The sequence below is a fragment of the Phocoena sinus genome, chromosome 10, assembly GCF_008692025.1.
Source record: "Phocoena sinus isolate mPhoSin1 chromosome 10, mPhoSin1.pri, whole genome shotgun sequence".
Classification (NCBI taxonomy): domain Eukaryota; kingdom Metazoa; phylum Chordata; class Mammalia; order Artiodactyla; family Phocoenidae; genus Phocoena; species Phocoena sinus.
The window spans coordinates 73,407,930-73,425,642 of NC_045772.1; the positions used below are offsets into that span (position 1 = coordinate 73,407,930).

The 17,713-nt window shown below is 36.7% G+C and overlaps 1 protein-coding gene and 1 pseudogene across 1 annotated transcript in view; one reads left to right on the forward strand and one right to left on the reverse strand.

Moving 5' to 3' along the window:
• Positions 1 to 17,713, reverse strand: part of C10H12orf40 (chromosome 10 C12orf40 homolog) — a 68,270-nt gene that overhangs the window by 14,634 nt on the left and 35,923 nt on the right.
• On the forward strand, positions 16,861 to 17,370 carry LOC116760831 (annotated as a pseudogene).

Here is a 17,713-nt window from a genome sequence, read left to right on the forward strand (position 1 = left end):
ACCTTCCAAGACTGAACCAAGAAATAGAAAATATGAACAGACCAATCACAAGTAATGAAATTGAAATGGTGATTAAAAATCTTCCAATAAACCAAAGCCCAGGAGTAGATGGCTTCACAGGTGAATTCTATCAAACATTTAGAGAAGAGCTAACACACATCCATCTCAAACTCTTCCAAAAAATTGCAGAGGAAGGAACAGTCCCGAACTCATTCTATGAGGCCACCATCACCCTGATACCAAAACCAGAGAAAGATGCTACAAAAAAAGAAAATTACAGACCAATATCATTGGTGAATATAGACGCAAAAATCTTCAAAAAATACTAGCAAACAGAATACAACAACACATTAAAAGGATCATGCACCATGATCAAGTGGGATTTATCCCAGGGCTGCAAGAATTCTTCAATATATGCAAATCAATCAATGTGATATACCATATTAACAAATTGAAGAATAAAAACCATATGATCATCTCAGTAGATGCAGAAAAAGCTTTTGACAAAATTCAATACCCATTTATGATAAAAACTCTCCAGAAAGTGGGCCTAGAGGGAACTTACCTCAACATAATAAAGGCCATATATGACAAACTCACAGCCAACATTGTTCTCAATGGTGAAAAACTGAAACCATTTCTTCTAAGATCAGGAAAAAGACAAGGTTGCCCAGTCTCACCACTATTATTCAACGTAGTTTTGGAAGTTTTAGCCACAGCAATCAGAGAAGAAAAGGAATCCAAATCAGAAAACAAACCCACAGAAAACATCATTCCCAACTGTGAAAAACTGAAAGCATTTCCTCTAAGATCAGGAACAAGACAAGGATGTCCACTCTCACCACTATTCAATATAGTTTTGGAAGTCCTAGGCACGGCAATCAGAGAAGAAAAAGAAATTAAAAGGAATACAAATTGGAAAAGAAGTAAAGCTGCCACTGTTTGCAGATGACATGATACTATACATAAAGAATCCAAAAGATGCCACCAGAAAACTCCTAAAGCTAATCAATGAATTTGGTAAAGTTGCAGGATACAAAATTAATGCACAGAAATTTCTTGCATTCCTATACACTAATGATGAAAAATCTGAAAGAGAAATTAAGGAAGCACTCCCATTTACCATTGCAACAAAAAGAATAAAATACCTAGGAATAAACCTACCTAAGGAGACAAAAGACCTGTATGCAGAATACTATAAGACACTGTTGAAAGAAATTAAAGAAATTAAAGAAATTAAAGATAATACCAATAGATGGAGAGATATACCATGTTCTTGGATTGGAAGAATCAATACCCAAAGCAATCTATAGATTCAATGCAATCCTTATCAAATTACCAATGGCATTTTTTACAGAACTAGAGCAAAAAATCTTAAAATTTGTATGGAGACATAAAAGACCCCAAAGAGCCAAAGAGGTCTTGAGGGGAAAAAAAGGAGCTGGAAGAATCAGACTCCCTGACTTCAGACTATACTACAAACCTACAGTAATCAAGACAACATGGTACTGACACAAAAATAGAAATACAGATCAATGGAACAGGATAGAAAGCCCAGAGATAAACCCACCCACCTATGGTCAATTAATCTATGACAAAGGAGGCAAGGATATACAATGAAGAAAAGACAGTCTCTTCAATAAGTGGTGCTGGGAAAACTGGACAGCTACATGTAAAAGAATGAAATTAGAACACTCCCTAACACCATACACAAAAATAAACTCAAAATGGATGAGACCTAAATGTAAGACCCGACAGTATAAAACTCTTAGAGGAAAACATAGGAAGAACACTCTGACATAAATCACAGCAAGATCTTGATCCACCTCCTAGAGTAATAGAAATAAAAACAAAAATAAACAAATGGGACCTAATGAAACTTCAAAGCTTTTGCAATGCAAAGGAAACTAAAAACAAGACGAAAAGACAACCATCAGAATGGGAGAAAATATTTGCAAATGAATCAACGGACAAAGGATTAATCTCCAAAATATACAAACAGCTCATGCAGCTCAATATTAAAAAACAAACAACCCAATCCAAAAATGGGCAGAAGACATAAATAGACATTTCTCCAAAGAAGACATACAGATGGCCAAGAAGCACATGAAAAGCTGCTCAACATCACTAATTATTAGAGAAATGCAAATCAAAGCTACAGTGAGGTATCACCTCACACCAGTTAGAATGGGCATCATCAGAAAATCTACAAACAACAAATTCTGGAGAGGGTGTGGAGAAAAGGGAACCATCTTGCACTGTTGTTGGGAATGCAAATTGATATAGCCACTATGAAGAACAGTATGGAGGTTCCTTATGAAACTAAAAAGAGAACTACCATATCACCCAGCAATCTTACTACTGGGCATATACCCTGAGAAAACCATCACTCAAAAAGACACATGCACCCCAGTGTTCACTGCAGCACTATTTACAATAGCCAGGTCATGGAAGCAACCTAAATGCCCATCAACAGACGAATGGATAAAGAAGTAGTGGTACATATATACAATGGAATATTACTCAGCCATAAAAAGTAACGAAATTGGGTCATTTGTAGAGATGTGGATGAATCTAGAGACTGTCATACAGAGTGAAGTAAGTCAGAAAGAGAAAAACAAATATTGTATATTAACGCATATATGTGGAACCTAGAAAAATGGTACAGATGAACCGGTTTGCAGGACAGAAATTTAGACACAGACGTAGAGAACAAACGTATGGACACCAAGAGGGGAAAGTGGCGGGGGGTGGTGGTGGTGGTGTGATGAATTGGGAGATTGGAATTGACATGTATACACTGATGTGTATAAAACAGATGACTAATAAGAACCTGCTGTACAAAAAAAAAGTATTGTAGGCTCAATCCTTAAAACATTCAAGTCTCAAACTTGTACCAGGAACCCACAAGCTGAGAAAGCTACATAGACCCCAAGGTAGACATATACTGCAATGCCAACTTCATATCTTTTGACAGAGAAAAACAGAAAAAGAGCAGCCCAAATAGAAAAAAATAAAACTGAATTATTCAAGGAATTTCCCCCATTCTCTAGGTTCAGCAAGCCTTCACAATGCCTGCTCAGCAGGATTTCATAATTGGTATGGATCAATAACTTTTATATCCTCTTCTTCTCTTCTCTAATGGGCATTTATTACATTTATACTGTCCCTAATACTATATATTTTCTTTATATACATATCTTTTGCTATCTTTTTATTTTCAACCTTTATTATTATGTTCTACATTTTTCTTGAAAAATATGTAGAGATATTAGTCTCCTCAATTTGATATTCCTCTAATCTTGATAAGAAACACCAGCCCTCTAATAAAATTTAATATATTGCTAAGCAGGATTCATTCCTTACATTTTACATTTATTGTTTACGTAGCAGTGTTCTCATTTTTTCCCACCTTGATCAGGTTTCCTAGTGTGACATCCCCACCGTTTTGCATTCTGAAGTTCTTCCATGTGCCTCCATTTTTCTAGTGATTTTCCTCCCATTTTAAACAATCATATTTAAACTGTATTCCTCTACTATTTTAAAATTAAATAAGTTGCAGTTAAAGATGGCAATGTAGAGGGATCCTAAATTCACCTTCTCCCATGGACACACTGAATCTACAGCTACACACAGAACAATTTCTTCTAAAAGAACCTCCCCTCCCCCCAAAAAACCCCAACTAGCCAAGAGCCTCCCACACATTGGCCAAATTAGAAAAAACCTACATTGAAGCAGGTAGGACAGGCTGAGACTCAATCTCAGATTACACTGAGACACCATAAACCCCACTCCAGATGCAGCAACCCACAATCAGGAAGGAACTTACTACAAGTTTCTCCATGAAGAACTAATGGTTGGAACCTTATATTTGGTTCCTGAACTTCTAAGACCTGCAACTGAGAGATGAGCCTCCCAAACATCAAGATTTGAAAGCCAGTGAAGCCTTTGTCTATGAGATCTGCAAGCCTATAGCAAACTGAGAAACAGTTCTCAAAGTGTTTGCACAAGCTCCACAAGACTACTACCCAGGGCCTAGAGCAGAGGTAGCCCACTGACATACCCAATCTTTCTGTGAAAGAAGCCTATTAGTTTATCTTCATAGATGTGACCTGAACAGAAGGCTTCTAATTAAACTCATATCTAAGAGCAGACTGTAATCCTCTCCAGAGACCTCAGAGTCTAGGCACTATCTTCATGTGCTCCCTCTGCCTTGCTCCCAGAGATGAGCCTGTACACACATCTGTGCCCCAGTTTTTGCGGTTTCCACCCCTTGTCTGCCTTGCTCTGGCAGCCAATGGGTCTTAATTCGTAGGTCCTATAGCACTATAACAAATGGAGAAAGAATTCTTAACCAGTTATTCCCCCAGGGCACAGCACAGATCCAGATCCAAGAAGACAATAAAGTTCCAAATAAGATGAATCCAAATAGACTCTCACCAGGACACATTATAATTAACTTATCAAAAGTTAAAAACAAGGAGACAGTCTTAAAAGCAACAAGAGAAAAACAACTTGTTAAGTATAAGGGAACCCTCATAAGACTATCAGCAGGTTTTTCAGCATAAACTTTGCAATCCAGAAAGGAGTGGCACAATATATTCAAATTGCAGGAAGAAAAAAAAAACTACCAACCAACAATACTCTACCTGGCAAATTTGTTCTTTAGATTAGAAGAAGAGATAAAGAGTTTTCCAGAAAGGCAAAAACTAAAGGAGTTTTTCACCACTAGACTGGCCTTAAAAGAAATGTTAAAATAACTTCTTTAAGACAAAACAAAATAACAGTAATTAGCAACAGGAAAATATGTGAAGGTATAAATCTCACTGGTAAAGGTAAATATGTAAAATTTAGAATAATCTAATGTTGTAAGGGTGGTTAATCACTTATAAAACTAGTATGAAAGTTAAAGGATAAAAGTAGCAAAAATAACAACTACAGTAACTTGTTGATAGATAAACAAGATAAGAAGAAGTAAGATGTGACATCAAAAACAAAATGGGGGAGGGAAATAAAAATGTAGAGCTTTTATCTTGGGCTCAAGATGGTGAAGTAGAAGAATGTGGACTCATCCTTTCTTACGGAAACACCAAAATCACAACTAATTGCTGAACAACCATGGACAGAAAAATGCTAGAACCTACCAAAAAAGATACCCTACAACCTAAGACAAAGAAGAAGCCACAATGAGATGTTAGGAGGGGCACAATCACGATAAGATCAAACACCATACCAGCCAGGTGGGTGACCCATGGACTGGAGAGCAATTGTGCCACAGAGGCCCTCTTGCAGGAGTGAAAGTCCTGAGCTCCATGTCCATCTTTCCAGCCTGGGGGTCCAGCAATGGGAGGAGGAGCCCCCAGGGAATCTGGCTTTGAAAGCCTATGGGGTTTGATCACAGAAAACATGGGACTGGAGGAAACAGAGACTCCACTCTTGAAGGGGGAACAGAAGGTTCTGTGTGGAACAGAACCCAGGGGAAAAAAAGCAGTGACCTCATAAAAGACACAGCCAGACCTACCTGCTAATATTGGAGGGTATCCTGCAGAGGTGGGGAGTGGCTGTGGCTCACTGTGGGGACAAAGACACTGGCAGTGGCAGTTCTAGGGAGTATTCATTTAGTGTAAGCCCTCCCAGAGGCTGCCATTAGCCCCACCCAAAAGTTTTGGGTGCCCCAGGCCAAACAACAAACAGGGCAGGAACACAGCCCCACCCATCAGCAGACAGGCTGCTTAAAGTTTTCTTGAGCATGGCCCTGCCCACCAGATGGGCAAGACCAAGCTCCACTCACCAGTGGAGTCCCTTTATCAGGAAACCTGCACAACCTCTTACACACCCTTAACCACCAGAGGACAGACAGAAGCAAGAACTACAATCCTGCAGCCTGTGGAACAGAAACCACAATCACAGAAAGTTAGACAAAATGAGAAGGCAGAGGAATACCTCCCAGATGAAGGAACAAGATAAAACCCCAGAAGAACAACTAAGAGAAGTGGAGATAGGCAATCTGCTGGAAAAAGAATGGAGGCAAGGATTGAGAAGGTTCAAGAAATGTTTACAAAGACTTGGAAGAATTAAGAACAACAAACAGAGATGAACAATACAATAACTGAAGTGAAAAATGGACTAGAAGGAATCAATAGCAGAATAACTGAGGCAGAAGAACGTATAAGTGACTTGACGACAGAATGGTGGAAATCACTGCTGCAGAACAGAATAAAGAATGAGAAGAAATGAAGACTGCCAAAGAGATCTCTGGGGACAACATTAAATGCACCAACATTGCATTACAGGGGTCCCAGAAGGAGAAGAGAGAGAGAAAGGGACCAAGAAAATATTTGAAGAGATTATAGTCGAAAACTTCTATAACATGGGAAAGGAAATAGCCACCCAAGTCCAGGAAGCACAGAGAGTCCTGGGCAGGATAAAACCCAAGGAGAAACACGCCGAGAACACACAGTAATCAAATTGACAAAAAATTAAGATAAAGAAAAAATACTAAAGGCAACAAGGGAAAAGCAACACATAGAAGGGAAACTCCCATAAGGTTAACAGCTGATTTCTCAGCAGAAATTCTGCAGGCGAGAAGGGAGTGGCACAATATATTAAAGTGATGAAAGGGAAAAAACCTACAACCAAGAATACTCTACTGGAGCAAGGCTTTAATTGAGATTCAATGGAGAAATCAAAAGCTTTACAGAGAAGCAAAAGCTAAGAGAATTCAGCACCACCAGATGAGCTTGTGCAACAAATGCTAAAGGAACTTCTCTAAGCAGAAAAGAAAAGCCACAACTAAAAATGGAAAATTACTAATGGAAAAGCTCACTGGTAAAGCAAACAAACAGTAAATGTAGGAAATCATCCGTACAAAATATGGTATCAAACCAGCAATTGTGAGAAGAGGAGAGCACAAATGCAGGATATTGGAAAGGCATTTGAAATGAAAAGACAATGGAACTTAAAACAATCTTGCTTATATATAGACTGCTATATCAAAACCCCATGGTAACTGCAAACTGAAAATCTACAATAGATACACACTAAAGCAGAATAAGCAATGCAAACACAACACTAAAGTTAGTCATCAAATCACAAGAGAAGAGAATGAAAGAGGAAGGGAAGAAAAAAGACCAATAAAAACAAACACAAAACAATTAACAAAATGGCAATAAATACATATATATCAATAATTACTTTAAATGTAAACAGATTAATTGCTCCATCCAAAAAGACAGAGACTGGCTGAACGGATACGAAAACAAGACCCATATATCTTCTGTCTACAAGAGACCCACTTCAGATCTAGGGGACACATACAGACTGAAAATTAGGGGATGGAAAAGTGTTCCATGCAAATGAAAATCGAAAGAAAGCTGGAGTCACAATACTCATATCAGACAAAATACACTTTAAAATAAAGACTTTACAAGAGACAAAGAAAGACATTACATAATGATCAAGGGAACAATCCAAGAAGAAGATATAACAATTATTAAATATATATGCACCCAAATAAAGCACCTCAATATATAAAACAAATATTAACAGCCATAAAGGGAGAAATCAACAGGGAACACAATATTAGTGGGAGACTTTAACACCCCAATTTCATCAGTGGACAGATCATTCAGACAGAAAATCAATAAGGAAACACAGGCCTTAAATGACACATTAGGACCAGGTGGACTTAAGTGATATTTACAGAGCATCCCATCCAAAAGCAGAAGAATACACATTCCTCTCAAGTGCACATGAAACATTCTCCAGAACTGATCACTGGGCCACAAAGTGAGTCTCAGGAAATTTAAGAAAATTGAAATCATATCAAGCATCTTTCTGACCACAGCACTATGAGATTAGAAATCAACCTAAAAGAAAAAAACTGTAAAAAAACACAAACACATAGAGGCTAAACAATATCCTACTAAACAACCAATGGAAAGAGGAAATCAGAAAAATACCTAGAGGCAGTTTAAAGGGTCTGGAGGAAAAAGAAGTTTGGTGGTCACAGAGAGGGGGTCTGGGAAGCGCCTGGCAAGTGGTTCTCCAGATTAAAGAACTTGACTGAAGTTAAGGAACTTCTGGACAGAGAGGCTTAAAATTTGGATGCATATCATTCCTCTAAAAGGATCTTGGTTCACTAGTCAGGGGTTGGGCTGAAGCTCCTGTGATGGGAGCTCTGAGTCCAAACCACTGGACTAACAGAGAACCTCAGACCCCAGGGAATATTCATTGGAGTGAGGTCTTCCAGAGGTCCTCATCTCTGCACCAAGACTTAGCACTACTCAACAGCCTACACACTCCACTGTTGGAAGCCTCAGGCCAAACAACCACTAAGATAGGAACACAATCCCACCCATAAAGAAAAAAAAAATGAGATGGCAAAAAAATATGTCACAGATGAAGGAGCAAGGTAAAAACTTACAGGACCAATAAATGAAGAGAATATAGGGAATCTACCTGAAAAATAATTCAAAGTAATGATAGTAAAGATGATCCAGAATCTCAGAAATAGAATGGAGGCATGGATTGAGAAAACACAAAAAATGTTTAACAAAAATCTAGAAAAACAAACAAAAAGAGATGAGCAAACACAATAATTGAAATGAAAAATACACTGGAAGAAATGAATAACCAAGGCAGAAGAAGAAATAAGTGAGCTGGAAGACAAAATGGTGGAAATAACTGCCAAGGAGCAGAATAACGAAAAAAGAATGAAAAGAATTGAAGACAATCTCAGAGACCTCTGGGGCAACACTAAACACACCAACATTTGAATTATAGGGGTCCCAGAAGAAGAAGAGAAAGACAAAGGGTCTGAGAAAATATTTGAAGAGCTTATGGTGGAAAACTTCCCTAATATGGGAAAGGAAATAGTCACCCAAGTCCAGGAAGCACAGAGAGTTCCATAAAGGATACACCCTAGGGCAAACACACTAAGACACATATTAATCAATCTAACAAAAATTAAATTCAAGGAAAAAAATATTAAAAGCAGCAAGGGAAAAACAAAAAATAACATACAAAGGAGTCCCCATAAGGTTATCAGCTGATTTTTTAGCAGAAACTCTGCAGCCCAGAGGGAGTGGCAGGATATACTTAAAGTGATGAAAAAGAATAACCTACAACCAATATTAATCTACCCAGCAAGGATCTCATTCAGATTCAATGGAGAAGTCAAAAGCTTTTAGGACAAGAAAAAGCTAATAGAAATCAGCACCACCAAACCATTTAGCAACAAATGTTAAAGAAACTTCTCTAGGTGGGAAACACAAGAGAAGAAAAAGACCCACAAAAACAAACCCAAAACAATTAAGAAAATGGTAATAGGAACATACATATCGATAATAACCTTGAATGTAAATGGATTAAATGTCCCAACCAAAAGATACAGACTGGCTGAATGGATACAAAAACAAGACCCATACTGTCTGCACTTCAGAACGAGGGACACATACTGACTGAAAATGAAGGGATGGAAATAGATATTCCATGCAAATGGAAATCAAAAGAAAACTGGAGTAGCAATACTCATATCAGATAAAATAGACTTTAAAATAAAGAATGTTACAAAAGATAAGGAAGGACATTACCTAATGATCAAGAGATCAATCCAAGAAAAAGATATAACAATTATAAATGTTTATGTACCCAACAAAGGAGCACCACAATACAGAAGGCAAACGCTAACGACCATGAAAGGGGAAATCGACAGTAATACAATAATAGTAGGGGACTTTAACACCCCACTTACACCAATAGACAGATCATCCAAAGAGAAAATAAATACGGAAACACAGGTTTAAATGACACAATAAACCAGATAGGTTTAATTATTATTTATAGAACATTCCACCCAAAAGTGGTAGAATACACTTTCTTCCCAAGTGAAAACGGAACATTCTCCAGAATAGATCACATCTTGGGTCACAAATCAAGCCTCAGAAAATTTAAGAAAATTGAAATTGTATCAAGCATCTTTTCTGACCACAATGCTATGAGACTGGAAATCAATTACAGGAAAAAGACTATAAAAAACACAAATACATGGAGGCTAAACAGTGCAGTATGAAATAACCAAGATATCACTGAAAAATCAAAGAAGAAATTTAAAAATACACAGAAACAAATGAAAATACATACCCCCTAAAACCTCTGAAATGCAGCAAAAGAAGTTCTGAGAGGGAAGTTTATAGCAATTCAATTTCACCTCAAGAAACAAGAAAAATCTCAAATAAACAATCTACCCTACACCTAAAGCAACTAGAGAAAGAAGAACAAAAAAAACCCAAGACAGTATAAGGAAAGAAATCATAAAGATCAGAGCAGAAATAAATGAAATAGAAACGAAGAAAACATCAGCAAAGATCAATAAAACTAAAGCTGGTTCTTTGAGAAGATAAACAAAATTGAACCCTTGGCCAGACTCATCAAGAGAAAAAGGGAGAGGTCGCAAATCAATAAAATTAGAAATGAAAAAGAGAAATCACAACCAACACCACAAAACTACAAAGGATTATAAGAGACTACTACAAACAACTATATGCCAATAAAATGGACAGTCACAAAGAAATGGACAAATTCTTGGAAAGCTATAATTTTCCAAGACTGAACATGGAAGAATTAGAAAGTATAAACAGAAAGTATCACAAGTAATGAAATTTAAACTGTAATTAAAAATCTTCCAACAAACAGAAGTCCAGGACCAGATGGCTTCACAGGCGAATTCTATCAAACATTTAGAGAAAACGTAACACCTATCTTTCTCAAACTCTTCCAAAATATTGCAGAGGGAGAACACCCCCAAATTCATTCTACAAAGCCACCATCACCCTGATACCAAAATCAGAAAAAGATATCACAGGACTTCCCTGGTGGCACAGTGGTTGAGAGTCTGCCTGCTAATGCAGGGGACACAGGTTTGTGCCCCAGTCCGGGAAGATCCCACATGCCACAGAGCAGCTAGGCCCGTGAGCCATGGCCACTGAGCCTGCGTGTCTGGAGCCTGTGTTCCATAATGGGAGAGGCCACAACAGTGAGAGGCCCATGTACCGCAAAAAAAAAAAAAAAAAAAAAGATATCACACACAAAATATTATAGACCAATATGACTGATGAACATAGATGCAAAAATCCTGAACAAAATACTAGCAAACAGAATCCAACAACATATTAAAAGGATCATACACCACATCAAGTGGGATTTATCCCAGGGATTCTTCAATATATGCAAATCAACAAATTTGATACACCATATTAACAAATTAAAAAAAAACATATGATCATCTCAATAGATGCATAAAAATCTTTTGACAAAATTCAGCACCAAGTTATGATAAAAACTCTCCAAAAAGTGGGCATAGACAGAACCTATCTCAACATAATACAGGCCATACATGACAAACCCACAGCAAACATCATACTCAATGGTAAACAACTGTAAGTGTTTCCACTAAGATCAGGAACAAGACAAGGACGTCCAATATCACCATTCTTATTCAACATAGTTTTGGAAGTCCTAGCCACGGCAATCAGAGAAGAAAAAGAAATTAAAGGAATACAAATTGGAAAAGAAGAAGTAAAATTTTCACTGTTTGCAGATGATAAGATACTATACATAGAAAATCCTAAAGATGCCACCGGAAAACTACTAGAACTAATCAATGAATTTGGTAAGGTTGCAGGATATAAAATAAATGCACAGAAATCTCTTGCTTTCCTATACACTAGCAATGAAAAATCAGAAAGAGAAATTAAGGGAACAATCCCACTTAACATTGCAACAAAAAGAATCAAATACCTAGGAATAAACCTACCTAAGGGAGACTTCCCTGGTGGTACAGTGGTTAAGAATCCACCTGCCAATGCAGGGGACATAGGTTCGAGCCCCGCTCCAGGAAGATCCTACATGCTGCAGAGCAACAAAGCCTGTGAGCCACAACTACTGAGCCCATGTGCCACAACTACTGAAGCCTGTGCACCTATAGCCCATGCTCCACAACAAGAGAATCCACCATAATGAGAAGCCTGCGCACCTCAACGAAGAGTAGCCCCCACTCTCTGCAACTAGAGAAAGCTCACGCACAGCAACAAAGACCCAATGCATCCAAAAATCAATCAATCAATTTATTAAAAAAAGAAAAACATAAAACCCTACATCAGGAGGTGAAAGGCTTAGAAAACTATAAAAACTACACTCAGAAAACTATAAAACACTGATGAAAGAAATCAAAGATGACATAAACAGATGGAGAAATATACCATGTTCTTGGATTGGAAGACTCAATACTGTGAAAATGACTATACTACCCAAAGCAACCTACAGATTCAATGCAATCCCTATCAAATTATCATTGGCATTCTTCACAGAATTAGACCAAAAAATTTTACAATTCATGTGGAAACACAAAAGACCCTGAATATCCAAAGCAATCTTGAGAAAGAAAAACAAAGTTGGAGGAATTTGGCTCCCTGACTTCAAACTATATTACAAAGCTACAGTAATCAAGACAATATGGTACTAGCACAAAAACAGAAATACAGATCAATGGCAAAGGATAGAAAGACCAGAGATAAACCCATGCACATATAGTCACCTAATTTATGACAAAGCAGGCAAGAACACACAATGGAGAAAAGACAGCCTCTTCAGTTAGTTGTGTTGGGAAAACTGGACAGCTACATGTAAAAGAATGAAATTAGAACATTCCCTAACACCATACACAAAAATAAACTCAAAACAGATTAAAGACCTAAATGTAAGATCAGACACTATAAAACTCTTAGAGGAAAGCATAGGAAAAACGCTCTTTGACATAAATCACAGCAAGATCTTTTTTGAACCACCTCCTAGGGCAATGAAAATAAAAATAAACAAATGGAACCTAATTAAACATAAAAGCTTTTGCACGGCAAAGGAAACCATAAACAAGACAAAATGACAACCCTCAGAATGGGAGTAAATATTTGCAAATGAAACAACAGACAAATGATTAATCTCCAAAATATACAAACAGCTCATGGAGCTCAATATCAAAAAACAAACAAGTCTCAAATTCTTTTTAAAGACTGAAATAATATCAAGCATGTTTTCCAACTACAATGGTATTAAACTACAAATCAATTACAAGAGGAAAACTGGAAAATTCAAACATGTGGAGATTAAACAAAATGCTCCTGAACAACCATGGGTTAAAGAAGAAATCAAAAGAGAAAAAAATATCTTGAGACAAATGAAAATGGAAATAACAACATAACAAGACTTAAGGGATGTAGCAAAAACAGTTCTAAAAGGGAAATTCATGGTGATAAATGCCTACATCAATAAACAAAAGATCTCAAATAAACAATAACTTTACACCTCAAGGAACTAGAATTAGAATGAACTGAGCCTACACATAGTAGATGAAATAAAATAACAAATTTCAGAGCAGAAATAAATAAAATAGAAAATAAAAAGATAATAGAAAAGATAAATAAAACTAAGAACTGCTTTCTTGAAAAGATAAAACAAAATTAACAAACTTATTTAGACACAACAACAAAAAAAGAGAGGACTCAAATAATAAAATCATAAACGAAAGAGGAGACACTACAACTGATACCACAGAAATACAAGTGATCATAAGACAGTACTCTGAACACCAACAAAGTGGACAACCTAGAATTTATGGAAAATTCCTAGAAACTACAACCTACAAGACTAATCCATGAAGAAATAGAAAATATGAACAGACTGATAATTAGTAAGAAGAACAAATCAGTAATCAAATACTTCCCAACAAACAAGTCTAGGACCAATGACTTCACTGATGAATTCTACCAAATATTTAAAGAAAGTTAATATAAATCCTTCTCAAACTCTTCCAAAAAACAGAAGATGAGGAAACACTTCAAAGCTCCTTTTATAAAACCAGCATTACCTTGATACAAAAACCAGACAAGAACACGAGAAAAGAAAATTACAGGCCAATAACCCTGATGAACATAGATTCAAAAATCCTCAACAAAATATTAAACTGAATTCAACAATACATTAAAAGAATCATACAGCATGATCAAGTAGGATTTATTCCAAGGATAAGGATGGTTCAACATAACACAAATCAGTCAATGAGATATACCATATTAACAAAATGAAGGGTAAAAATCATACAATCATTGATATGAATGCAGAAAAAGCACTTGCAAAAATTCACATCCATCTATGTCTAAAAATTTGTAACAGAAGGGTATAAAGAGAATGTACCTCAACATAATGAAGGCCATGTATGACAAGCTTACAGCTAATATCACATTCAATGATGAAAAGCTGAAAGCTTTTTCTCCAAGATCAAGAACAAGAGAAAGATGCCCACTCTCACCACTTTTATTCAACATAATATTGGTAATATTTGCTAGAGTCAATGGACAAGAAAAAGAAAGAAAAAGTATTCTAAACTGAAAGGAACAATTAAAATTGTCTATACCTGCTTATAACACAATATTATATATAGAAAACGCTAAAGATTCCACTGTTGCCAAAAAAAACTGTACAATAAATAAATTCGGGTAAAGGATACATAACCATATACAAAATAAGTTGCATTTCTATACACTAATAATGAACTATCAGAATAAGAAATTAAGGAGACAATCTTATTTACAATTGTATCAAAAAGAATAAAATACCTAGAAATAAGTTTAACCAAAGAGGTGAAATACCTGTACGCTGAAAACTATAGGACATTAATAAAAGAAATTGAAGACACAAATAAATGGAAAGATAGTCCATGATAATGAATTGGAATAATTAATATTGTTAAAATGCCCATTCTAGTCAGAGTCACCTGCATATTCAATGCAATCCCTGTGAAAATTCCAATGATATTTTTCACAGAAGTAGAAAAAAAAATCATAAAATTGGTAAGGAACCACAACAAAACCCAAATGGTGAAGACAATGTTGAGAAAAAAGAACAGAGCTGGAGGCATCATATTTCATAATCTCAAACAATATTAAAGATATAGTAATCAAAACAGTATGATATTGACATAAAAACAGTATGATATTGACATAAAAACAGACACACAGACCAATGGAACAGAAAAGAAAGCCCAGAAATAAACCCATATATATTTGGTCAATCAGTTTATGACAAAGGAGCCAGGAATATACAATGGAGAAAGGACAGTCCTTTCAATAAACGGTGCTGGGAAAACTGAACAGCTACACACAAAAGAATGAAAAATGGACCACTATCTTATATCATACATAAAAGTTAACTCAAAATGGATTAAAGACTTGAATATAAGACCTGAAACCAAAAAACTACTAGAAAAATACACAAGTGGCAAAATCTTTGACAACCATCTTGGCAATGATTTTCTGAATTTGACACCAAAAGCAAAGGCAACTAAAGCAAATATAAACAAGTGGGACTACATCAAACTGAAAAGCTTTTCACAGAAGAGGAAGCCATCAAAAAATTGAAAAGCTAACCTACTGAATGGAAGACAATACTTGTAAATCATATATCTGATATATCCTATATCTGAAAATATTTGTAAATCATATATCTGATAAGCCAAAATATATAAATAACTCATATAACTCAAAGTGAAAAAACAACAATCCCACTAAAAAATGGGCAGACAACCTGAACAGACATTTTTCCAAAGAAGATCTACAGGCAGCCAACAGGTACAGAAAAAGATGCTTAACAAAATGAATCATCAAGGAAATTCAAATCAAAACCACATCTGTGAGAATAGCTAGCATCAAAAATATAAGCAAAAACAAGCCTTGGCAAGGATGTGGAGAAAAGGGAACCCAGGTGCGCTATTGGCGGCAATGTAAATTGTTCAGCTGCTACCGAAAAACAGAATGGGGTTACCGAAAAACAGAATGGGGTTTCCTCAAAAAAATTAAAAATAGGGTAAATCCTGAGTTCTCATCACAAGGAATTTTTTTCTATTTCTTTAATTTTGTATCTGTATGAGATGATGGATGTTCACTGTACTTATTGTGCTAATAATTTCATGGTGCATGTAAGTCAAATCATTATGATGTACACCTTAAACTCATACATGCTGTATGTCAATTATATATCAATAAAACTGGAAGAAAAAGTTAAAAATAGAACTACCATATGATCCAGCAATTCCACTTCTGGTATTTTTCTGAGGAAAAGAAGACACTAACTCAAAAATATTGTCCTCACCACCATGTCCACTGAAACATTATTTACAATAGCCAAGACATGGAAACAACCTATGTGTCCATCAATGGATGAATAAAGAAGATGTGGTATATATATATCTATATATACACACACAATGGAATACTATTCAGCCATAAAAAGTAAGGAAATCCTGCCAACTGCAACAACATGGATGGACCTAGAGGGCACCATGCTAAATGAAATGTCAGGCAGAGAAAGAAAAATACCATATGACCTCACTTATACTTGTAATCTGAAAAAAAATCATAAATAGAATAGATTAGTGGTTGCTAGAGTCGGGGGGTGGGGTATGGGCAAAATTAGTGAAGGTGGTAAAAATGTAGAAACTTACAATTATAAAATAAATAAGTCCTGGTGATGTAATGTACAGGATGGCGACTATAGTTAATAATACTGTGTTTTATATTTGAAAGTTTCTAGAGAGTATATCTTAAAATTTCTCACCCAAAGAAAAACAATTTGTAATTGTGTGGTGATCCATGTTAACTAGACTTATTGTGGCGATCTTTTCACAGTGGGTACACATATCAAATCACTATGTTGTACACTTTAAATAACTGTTATATGTCAGTTATACCTCCATAAAAATAATAAAGTAGTTTCCTTTTCGAGGGTGGCAGCAAGCACGTATAGAACACCATGAAGGCCTCGGGCACACTTCCGGAGTACAAGGTGGTGGGGCACTGCCTGCTGACCTCCAAATGCGGCATGTCTCCCCTCTACTGCATGTGCATCTTTGCACCTAATCATGTTGCCAAGTCCTGTTTCTGGTACTTTGTGTCTCAGCTGAAGAAGATGAGAGTATTCAGGGGAAATTGTCTACTGCAGACAGGTGTTGGAGAAATCTCCCCTGCGGGTGAAGAACTTTGGCTTCTGGCTGCGTTATGACTTCCGCAGCACTGAGAGTACCGGGACCTGACCACAGCCAGTGCGGTCACCCAGTGCTACCAAGACATGGGCACCTGGCACCGCGCCTGGGCCCACTCGATCCAGATCACAAAAACAGAAGAGATTGTAGCCAGCAAGTGCTGTCGACCAGCAGTCAAGCAGTTCCATGACTCCAAGATCAAGTTCCCACTGCCCTACAGGGTTCTCTGTTGCCAGCACAAGCCACACCTCACCACTAAGAGGCCCAACACCTTCTTTTAGACGCAGGCCCTCCCTGTCCCCAGGTCTGCCCAAATAAAACTTGTTGGGAAAACTGGAAAAAAAAAATTATTATATCCTCCAAGATGTTCTTCTTTCCTATTCCATTCCACATCCAACAAAAGGATCTTGGAACACCCCTAATTACCCATACCCTACTATCTGCCATCCAAGAGGAGTTTTTGTTTGGTTTGATTTTTGGGTTTGGTTTGCTTGTTTGCTATCTCTTCATTAATTCTGCCTCAGTAGGAATTACCTGTCCCAAAGTTTCCCAACCAGTAGGCAGGTATAGCTCAGCTCCTCTACTGCTCCACTCCTTTTCTTCCTCTCTTATTGTGACTCCTGC